This window comes from Canis aureus, chromosome 16 (genome assembly GCF_053574225.1).
Source record: "Canis aureus isolate CA01 chromosome 16, VMU_Caureus_v.1.0, whole genome shotgun sequence".
NCBI lineage: Eukaryota > Metazoa > Chordata > Mammalia > Carnivora > Canidae > Canis > Canis aureus.
In genome coordinates this window covers 55382945-55391309 of record NC_135626.1, presented here as the reverse complement: position 1 = coordinate 55391309, position 8365 = coordinate 55382945, and the positions used below count along the sequence as shown (strand labels likewise).

At 43.4% G+C, this 8365-nt stretch overlaps 1 long non-coding RNA gene across 1 annotated transcript; it reads left to right on the top strand.

Moving 5' to 3' along the window:
- The first annotated feature begins 2146 nt into the window (after positions 1–2146).
- LOC144285395 (uncharacterized) lies at positions 2147–5815 on the top strand. The gene is made up of 3 exons (XR_013353667.1): positions 2147–2548; positions 4650–5021; positions 5339–5815. It is a non-coding gene; the product is annotated as an uncharacterized LOC144285395 (long non-coding RNA).
- Positions 5816–8365: the final 2550 nt, after the last annotated feature.

The window sequence follows — 8365 nt, the reverse complement described above, 5'->3', positions numbered from 1 at the left end:
ACCAAGACCCTACCCATGCTGAGACCCTGATCTTGGACTTTCCAACCTCCAGAACTGTGAGAAATACATGTTTGTTCAGGCCACCCCTGTCCCCCAACAGTCTATGACATTGTTATAGCAGCCAGACTAATGCTAGATAATAAATATTTTAGACTTTGCAGGCCACACGGTTTCTGTCACAACTACTAAATTCTGCTGTTGCAATAATTCTGTTGTAGATGATATGGGTAAATTAATGGGTGTGGTTGTGTTCCCGCAATACTTATTAAGAGCCCTGGGCTGGATTTAGCTCCAAGGCCGTCATTGGCAAACTTCTGATTTAAACCAGAAATGCGGGGTGCCTGGGTGGCTCTGTGGGTTAAGTATCTGACTTTTGACCTGGGCTCAGGGTCATGAGATCGAGCACCACACCGAGCCCCACGCCAGGCTCTGAGCTGAGCATGGAGACTGCTTATAATCCTCTCCCTCCTCCTTGCTCATTCTCTCTCCCTCAAAAGAATAAACCAGAAATGATGATGGCTTGCCCTAGGCCTAGACCACAGGCCTTGTTTTAGTAGCTCTGGAATGTTCTGATACCAATGGATTAAATGTGGAGGCTAAGGGGCAGTACAGAATCAGGATACCCTCTTGAGACCCACTTTTTAATCTTTCCATCTTATCTCGCCACTTCACGAGCATTTCTTATTTGTTATTCCTTGGACAATCCTAATGTTTATACCCGTATTAAGGTAAACAGGTAAAATCTGTTTGCTTTCAATGGAAAAATAAAAATCAAGCCCATGTAGTGGGAAATATGGTGGCCTCCTCCCATAGAGCCCTGGTTTTCTGTAGAACCACAATATCCACCCCCCTCCCAACCAATCTTCTATGCCCTCAAGCTCAGTAACTCACCAATGAGTGGTGGAGGGTGATGGTGGGAGTGGTCTTCTCAGATGGGGAAGAGGTGGTTCACTGAAATTGTGCAAAATTGTCAGTGCAAGAGGCCAATAAAAAGTGAATCAACTGTTTATTGCTTTCTAGATAGCTTTTTTTTTTTAAGATTTTATTTATTTAGTCATGAGAGACACAGAGACATAGGCAGAGGGAGAAGCAGGCTCCCTACAGGATCCCAAAGTGGGACTTGATCCCAGAACCCTGGGATCACGACTTGAGCCAAAGGCTGACAGTCCACCACTGAGCCACTCAGATGTCCCTCTAGATTGCTTTTAAAAAATTTTTTATTTTTAAAAATTTTTTATTTTAAAACATATTTTTAAAAAATATGTTATTTTTATTTATTTATTCATTAGAGACACAGAGAAAGAGGCAGAGACACAGGCAGAGGGAGAAGCAGGCTCCCTGCAGGAAGCCAGATGTGGGACTCGATTCCAGGACCCCGGGATCATGCCCTGAGCCGAAGGCAGATACTCAACCACTGATCCACCCAGATGCTCTTCTAGATTGCTTTTAAATTCCTCACCTTCACCAAATTTTCTGGCCTGCGCCCAGCGCAGACACACCCAGTGCCCCCATTCCCCCAGTAAACATTGTCCTTATCACCCCAAGGAAACAATGAGAGCCCTTGACCTTTGCATCTGAACAGTGAGACTGGGTTACTCACTGCTGGTTCTGTCTTCAATTTTATATGGGATATTGAGAAAAGTCACCCATTAGGGACAAGAGAAAGGAGGAGAGTAGGAGAGTGGGGGGGGGGAATTCTAGCCATTAGGGAATTAGTTAGGTATCACCAAATATCTGAATATCTAGAATTTTCCCAAGGACAAGCCCCGATGGATACAGAGTAACAGAAGTAGCAATAGGGACGCTTCCATCTACTGCTGAGTGTGAACTGAACGCACAGGGGTGGGTGTGGGGGAGTAAGCCGGAGGGTCACCAGTGTCCCCAGCAACTTTCCCCTCTCCCTTCTCTGTTCCAGTTCAGGTTGCCATTCCCTCCCCGGGAACACACTGTGCTAGGTCTGGCTGCAGAGCATTCTCGGTGTAGTAATAAAGTGCACACTTATAATGTTGGGCTCAGTGACAAGAACAACATGAAATAGCGCTCTACCCACCCACTGAGAAAACCGAGTGTGTCACACTCCTCTGTGTCATGGTTTTAAAAATATCTCCACTGATGGTCCAAGTCTCAGGTTGGGTTGGAGGGGTGTTTAGTGCCTCACTGTGCCAGGTGGAAAATGTTTTCATCAGAATCCCGAGGACCTGAGTGATGGACGGCTGCTGACTTTGCACGCCTGCGTGTGTGTGTGTGTGTGCGTGTGTGCACCGGTGCCCATGAACATGTGTTTAAGGAGAATGGAGGTGGGTGGCTATTTCTTTGCTCGTTCTTTTTTTCATTTTCCCCCTTTTTCTTTCTTTTTTAATTACATGTTCCTGACAAAGAGGTGTGTCCCTGGCACTGCAGCTGAGACTCTCCTCCACCTCTGACCACACGGGGAGACGAGTACAGAGGGCTTCTCAGCGCTCAGCATGGTCCTCGGCATCGATGGAAACACCCGCTCCGGGCCAGCAAAGACCTGAGGCTTCTTGGGAATGAGCAGTTTAGAAGCTCAGTGAGTGTCCGGAGAAAGAGATGGGCTCTATCTCTTGGTTTGCCTCTATCTTGCTTCTGTGCCTAAGAAGAGCAGAGCCGGGGCCCCTGGTGGCTCAGCGGTTGAGCATCTGCCTTCCGCTCAGGTTGTGATCCCAGGGTCCTGGGATCGAGTCCTGAATTGGGCTCCCCAGAGGGAGCCTGCTTCTCCCTCTGCCTGTGTCTCTGCCTCTCTCTCTGTGTCTCAGGAATAAATAAATAAAATCTTAAAAAAAAAAAAAAAAAAGAGCACAGCCAAGGCTAAGGTCTGCTGGAATTTTGAAGGAGGGTTCAAACAACAGGGCGAGTCTTTTAACCCCTTTGTGGTTCAGTCTTGTTTACTTTGGAATCTCCAGTGCTTATCAGCTTGGCAACTGTGGCAAGTGGTTGAACCTTTAAGTCCAAGTCTCCAGACTTGTGAAAGGGGATCATAGTATCTGTGCATTGATGTTGTAGTGACAGTAAATGATGTGAGTCAAGGCAGGCGCTTAGCACGGGACCTGGCACAGAGCAAGCGCTCAAGGAACTCTACAGATCACAAACACGCGGAGGGCCCCTGGGTGGCTCAGTCGGTTAAGCATCTGCTCAAGTCCTGATCCCAGGGGCCTGGGATGGAACCAGGCATCAGACTCCTTGCTCTGCAGGTGCTTCTCCCTCTCCCTCTGCCTGCCACTCCCCCTGATTGTGCTCACACTCTCTCTCTCTCTCTCTCTCTCTGTGTCAAATAAATAAATAAAATCTTAAAAAAAATTACAAACATGTGGAAATAGTCTTTCACTTGAAGATCATACAGGAAAAATGTACATGAGGCTCCATGTGACCTGGGTCCCCCACCTGCTATCTGACCCCATCTCCATTCCCTTGGATATTGGCTTGCTCTGCTCTACTGACCTTCTGGAATTTCTTTTCACACATCAAACACCCAGGCCTTTATGGTTGCTGTTTCTTCTGCTTGGAATATTCTATTCCCAGATATCCTCATGTCTTCCTCTGTTACTACATCCTGATACCTGCTCAAATATACTTTATTGGTGAGAGGTCTTACTCTCCTAATATCCCAAAATGCCACCCCACCACGTTGGTCCTTCACCATCCCTCTTCCCTGTGGTATCTGCCTTTTTATCACATCCTGCAGGTTATGCATTTACTTATTAATATATTTATTACCTAGCTTCCTGGCTAGAATGTAAGATCCGTGAAAGTGAGGGTTCTGTTTTGTTCATTGCAGCATTCCTAACATGGAAAATGGAGCTCAAACTACAGAAGGCATATCCTAAATATCAATTAAATGAACGAACAAATAAAATGTGTACATAATTCCCTTGTACAGAGGAAGACTTGCATGGTGACAGAGTCAGTAATTGCTGAGTCAACACTCATGCCAGGATCTTCAGGTTTCTTTCCAGTTTATCCCAATAATGAAGAATAGTGAAAGTGCTTAGGCAACCAGGAACATTCTGGGCCTTGACCTCACCTGTATAACTTTTGACCTGAGGTAACATTCAGCTTAAATCCATGAAATTCATATAGGAATCATTCCAGTCTTCCAATTATTCCTATCATTCCAATCATTCCAATCAATCTTTCCTATCCTTGGTATTTCCGGCCCAGGTAATATAATATTTGATTGGAGATATTCCACATATGATTAGGAAAACTTTTTTTTTTTCTATTGACCAGATTCTTCTTGTTCTCTATATACCTTCCCAAAGGTCTTATAAAGCTCCCAGTGATTAGGGAGATTTGACCCTGCTTCTTCAGACTTCCTTGAGGTCACCTTGTCTGAAATAGGAGGCCTCCTCTCCTATGATTATGTTTTTGCTTCATGTTCAAAGAGAAAGAGCTCTCCTGTCCAGGCAATGTAGTATACCCCAAATCACATGTATACACATTATTTCTGGACTTCTAGGATTTCTATAAAATGAAGCAAATCATGTCAATTCTTAAGTCTTGGAAACTCCATCAGAGTGAACCGTGACTCCTAACAGTCGTTAAGCAAGATATTGAAGAACCTGACCAGTGAATGGAGGTATTTTCTTAAAGTTCTGGAAACACATCAGATCACTTCTTCTGTTTCTGTTCAGGTTGGGAACACCTGAGTTGGCTAAGTGTGATTCCCACTACCATCACATACTGAGAAGTAAACTCTATGGCCATCGCTGGAAAAACTCAGCAGGAAATTGGCTAAATCCTTACATGTCCTCAAATCAGTCCATGCTTTTACTGTGGATCGCAGAGCTTGGATCTGGTCTTCACCAACAACTAACCTAGCTCCGAAGACACACAAGTATCCCATTCTCGAAATGGGGTCAGGTACCACAGGAATATTTTATTTTACTTTCTCCAATTCAGAAGAGTCGCCTACCTCCTTCTGCTCTGGATCCAAGTGTTCTCAGGACTTTCAGGACTTGGTGAATTGAAGACACGGTTGGCTATTGTGCTCCATTTTGGACACAGTAAGTCATTTTCTCTTTATATCTGAAAACAGAAGCTTGATTGTTTTATATCTGGGCAGTAGAACTTGTGATCCTTCATCAGCTTGGCTGTTTATAATGACCTATGGGCCATTTAACTCACATGTAGTAGGAAACAAGTTTAAACCTTCACCTCCTCATTTCTATCTCTTTCTACTTCTGAAAGGGTTCAAAGTGTGGTGAGTTCAAAAAGAAAAAGCAATGACTGCAACTTCCAATCACAAAGATTTCAGTAGGGAACTCTCCTGAAGGCAAGTTTATTTGATGGATTGTCTCCACCCTTGTCCATCCCCCCCTAGTTTCTCCAGCTTATTTGTTCCATGACATCGTTGCTGAAACTCTCCCGAAGAGGCCTCCCTCCAATGACGATGGTAGCCCAAGAGGCTGCCATCCGGTGACATCAGACCTATTGGCAGTAACCACAGTGGCACTTCTGACAATATGCCAAGAGTTCTAGGAGCCAGGCATGAGGTGGGTAATCCAAATAACCATTCCTGCCCAAGCTGCCCTCTGCTGAGACAACCCACCACTAATTAAAGGCCATCTGTTTATACCATATAGCCTATCCTGCCAGAAGCAGCCAGATGTCAGCACATTACTCTAGTCCGTGACCTCTCTTAGGATATTAACATGGATTATTTATGGGTGGGCTGAGTTGGTTACTGTATATGAGCCTCCTTCCTGGTGCATGGCTTAAGAAATTATATTATATATAAACTTTATGACGATACCATTAATTTTGGGTCTTGCCAAGTTCCAGACCTATATGCTCTGTAGTGGGGTTCTGGGCCTGTTTCAACAATAACATTTTTTAAAAACACTCTAGTGTCTCATTTCTCTGGGTTTTCCATGGGTTCCCCATAAGTATAGATATGAATACTCTCGAAGTTACTGGCAATTAGTTCTCACGGACTACCTGTGAACTACCCTCTCTCCTTCGGTTCGAGAGGAGTGCCAAGTGAGTGCCTTTTTGGAATCAGAAGAGAACTTGGTGTCATCATTCTTGATCTTCTCTCTTCTTCCAATCTGTGAGTTCAAATGTGTTCTTTCCAAAGCAGTTGCTAGGCAGATTTGTTTAACCCATGAGGGGAGGAAATGCAGAATTAAGAATCAGAAAAGCGGAATTCCAGCCCTGGGTCTATCATGGGAATGTATGTCATGGGAATCTGGGCAAGTTGCTCACTCTTTCTGGGTCTCAGACTATTCTTATATGTATTCCCAAACGATGTGTCTTACATATAAATGAGTGTTAATAATTAACTCTGAAATAAATATACATTTTTAATAAAAATATTTAAGTGGGTTGAGTTATACCCACTTAAATATTTCACTATGATGGCATTTCCAAGGCTTAAGAATTGACATGATTTGCTTCATTATATAGAAATCCTAGAAGTCCAGAAATAATGTGTATACATGTGATTTGGCGTATACTACATTGCCTGGACAGGAGAGCTCGTTCTCCTCGAACATGAAGCAAAAACTGAATCATAGGAGAGGAGGCCTCCTATTTCAGACAAGGTGACCTCAAGGAAGTCTGAAGAAGCAGGGTCAAATCTCCCTAAGCTCTCACTTGCTTATCCTTCATGCTGAATCTGCTGCATTCTATGAAATGCAAAATAAATAATGCCAAAGAGGGTTAAGTCTACATCGGTCTACTGTACACACATACACACCCACATGCATATAAAAGATTTATTTAGTTATTTGAGAGAGAACGAGAGAGTGCAAGTGGAAGGGGCAGAGGAAGAGGGAGAGAGAGAATCTCAAGCAGACTGCATGCCAAGCATGGTGCTCTATATGGGGATTGATCTCATGACCCCAAAACCATGACTCTGAGATCAAGAATCTGACATCATGACCTGAGCAGAAACCGAGAGTCAGAAGCTCAACCTACCGGGCCACCCCAGCAGCCCAGATCTAGTGTATTTGTATTGTTAGGCTTGTCCTGCCTTCCTGAAGAGACGTCACAAGAAGAAAGTGAGAACTAAGCAATTCTGATTCGATACATTTAAAAGGGCTCTTACAGTGCAAGAGATCATGGTTTTCACTTTTACATTTTTCCTTGAATGTTCTCCCCATTACAACCAATAGCCAAGGGCCCAAACTCCATTTGTATACTATCTCACCCTTACCACTCAATATCTAATTATAAACAGATCCTCAAGATGAACTGTTCTCTACTGAGGTAGCACCACCTGCTAAAGGGTGGCTTGAAAATGGTCGCGGGCACCTTGAGGTGTTACAATATGAAGTGTTGGAGATTCTAGTGACCCTGCATGCATGAGGTCCATAATGCTGCTCATTCTGCCAATCTGGGCACCGTTTCATAGCAAAGAAGTGCCCTGCATCCCATACCATCCCTCAAATATTTCATTGAACATTCATAAAAAACATTGAAAATCATATGAAACCTGTTAATAGTTATCTGAGCCTAGAAGCTTTTTCCATTTCACACATAAATACAGTTCACTATGTTTTATTTAACATCTCATGAATATTCCAGAAATGCAATCTTCATGTAAATTACAGAGAGGTCATACCATGCATTATTTGTAAATTCCCAAATTATTCTTTGCCAGTTTAGAAAAATCACACCGAGAATGGAAACATCACCATGGTACTGGAGTTGCCAATAAAACACATTTGTATTGGGTTGCCACAAAGGGCAGGACAGTGTGCATGCCCCTGTTTGTGTCTGTCTGTATTTGCACCTGGTCCATTCATAGGTACACATGTCTGACTAGTTCATTATGTTTGTAGCAGAGTGGCATCGAAGTATTTATATGCTAGAACAGTTAGGGTTGGCTTCATGGGTATGGACCCAGCTCATGGCTGACTGCTCTGTTATCACTGTCTTAATTAATAATTAATAATTTTTGTCAGGAGCCTGCATTTTCACTTTGCACAGAGTCACACAAATTACATAGCCATTGCTGAAAATAAGGGTTGGCAAATATTTCCTGCACAGAGCAAGATGGTAAATACTTTAGATTTTGAGGGCCAAGAGGGCATCACAGATCCTGGGTAGAAACCCACATAATGATTTTTAAAAAAAACTATTTAGGGACTCCCGGGTGGTTCAGTTGTTGGATGTCTACCTTCAGCTCAGGTCATGATCCCGGGTCCTGGGATCAAGTTCCGTATCGGGCTCCCTGGGAGGAGTCTGCTTCTCCCTCTGCCTCTCAGTCTGTGTCTCTCATGAATAAAGAAATAAAAACTTTCAAAAAATAAAAAATAACAAAATTTTTAAAAATCGTGTTTATCTCATGGGCCATATAAAAACAGGTGTAGAGCTGTATTTGGTAGTTTAATGACTCTGTGCT